This window comes from Plasmodium reichenowi, chromosome 11, assembly GCF_001601855.1.
Source record: "Plasmodium reichenowi strain SY57 chromosome 11, whole genome shotgun sequence".
NCBI classification, from domain to species: Eukaryota; Apicomplexa; class Aconoidasida; order Haemosporida; family Plasmodiidae; genus Plasmodium; species Plasmodium reichenowi.
Genome location: NC_033656.1, coordinates 1,462,686 through 1,464,939, shown reverse-complemented (window position 1 = coordinate 1,464,939; position 2,254 = coordinate 1,462,686). Strand labels below are relative to the sequence as shown.

The window sequence follows — 2,254 nt, the reverse complement described above, 5'->3', positions numbered from 1 at the left end:
AAAAATAAAAATATAAATAAAAATAAAAAAAAAAAAAAAAAAAAAAAAAAATTAATAAAATTAAAAAAAAAAAAAAAAATTAATTTTAGTATATTTAAAAAAAAAAATTAAGAAAAAAAAATATAATTGAAAAAAAAAAAAAAAAAAAAAAAAAAAAAAAAAAAAACATAAATATAAATATAAATAAAATAAAATAAAATAAAATAAATAAAAAAGAAAAGAAAAATTATAACATAAAATAATAATAGATAAACATTATATAACAAATATAATCTAAATAAAAGTTAAATTGTTATATATATTAATATACCTATTATATTATTATATACGTTTTTATTTTATTATTACTTTTTAAATAATTATTTCTAATATATTTTTTTCTTATATAAAATATTAGATTCTTAAATTATTATTAGATTTGTTATACTCCTTTTCTTTTGCTTGGTATATAATTAGTTCTTAATTCTTGTACAACGGTGTAAATATATATACTCTTTAAAAAATATAATTTAATATAAAAATAATTTAAATAAAACTATAACAAATGGTGCCTCACATAAATGCACTCTTATGTTTAATGTAAATAAATAAAATCAAAATAAGACCGAGATATACATATATGAAGTGCAACAAAAATACATCTAGAATTAAATAAATAAAAATAAATAAATGTTTATCAATATCATGCATACTCGTCCAATATTTTAAAATGCATATACATTAAATTATAAATGTTTTTTCTATTACTCTATATCTATATCTATATACATATTATATGTATATAAATATATAAGTATATATGTATAAATAAATATGCATGTTATATATATATATATATATATATATATTATAAAACCTCAGATGATATATACATAAGAAATAATAGATGAATTAAAATCTATAAAGTAATGTATTCTTGAGTATATCATAAATAAAAAAAAAAAGAAAAAAAAAAACAGATAAATCTAAAAAATTATAAAAGAATAAGAAATGAAACATATTATAATATAAATATTTAAATATTAAATAAGAAGATGTAGAATCCCCCCTATGCAATTACACATGCATATTATATGAATAGAAAAACTGATATATGGATAATTCACATATATTATATAGGGAGTATAAAAAAATATGTGCATAAAAAAAAAAAAAAAAAAAAAGTTTTCCATTAACAAATATACATGTGGACGCAATTATATATATCTCAAAGCAAATGATGAAAATTTTGCTTTTCAATATGTATGTGTCCTAAGCAAGAAAACAAAAATAACAAGGAAAATAAAAATGAATAGAACACTAAATTAATAAAATAAAAGTTGAATAAAAAAAAGAGAAAAAAAAAAAAAAAAAAAATACATACATACATAAATACATTTATATATGTAGAGAAATAGTATGAATACAAAGATTATAATTTGTGTATGTATAAAAAAATTACTATATTATCTCCTTATATATATTCTTATGGAGATTATGCAAAAATACTTTGACTAAAATTCATGTACTAATGTTAAATGAGCAATAGGATTATAAAAACACATGGAACATTAGATAATGAGGCTACATGAACAATATATTCTTCTTATATAATATGCAATTAACATACAACAATATGTTTATATATATATATATATATATATATATATATATATATTTATATATATATATTTATATGTATATATGTATATATAATACAATAATAAAAGTAATATATATGTACAATATGCAAAAAAATATATATATATATGTATAATCTTTCGTTATAACCATATGTGTTCATCACAATATTTCATCTCAGATATTATCGTAAAAATTAATAAAAAAATAAATAACCAATAATATAATATATTGATAAATATAATATCAAAATGTAAATTCATAAAACTTAAGAAAAAATAATTATAGAAGTGTATATAATATAATGAGAAAAAATGTATGACACACATATATATATATATATATATATATATAAATAAAATATTTATGCTTTTTTTGAATAAAATGCTTATTCTATTTTTTTTTCTTTTTTTTTCTTAGCGTTATATATATATATATATATATTTTATTGTTTAATTGTTTTTTTCTTATTTTTTAGTTGTTTTCTTATAAATTGATGTTTTTTTTATGTTTTTCTTTTTTCCTTGTTTTTTTAAATTTTTGTTTTGGTTTTTTTTTTTTTCATATATATTACATTATATAAATATTTCTATATAAAGATACTAAAATGAATATATTGATTTTATTATAATCT

At 14.6% G+C, this 2,254-nt stretch overlaps 1 non-coding gene across 1 annotated transcript; it reads right to left on the bottom strand.

The window, feature by feature from the left end:
* Positions 1-419: 419 nt before the first annotated feature.
* Positions 420-1,611, bottom strand: PRSY57_1137400. Its single transcript, XR_002204072.1, has one exon. It is a non-coding gene (non-coding RNA).
* Positions 1,612-2,254: the final 643 nt, after the last annotated feature.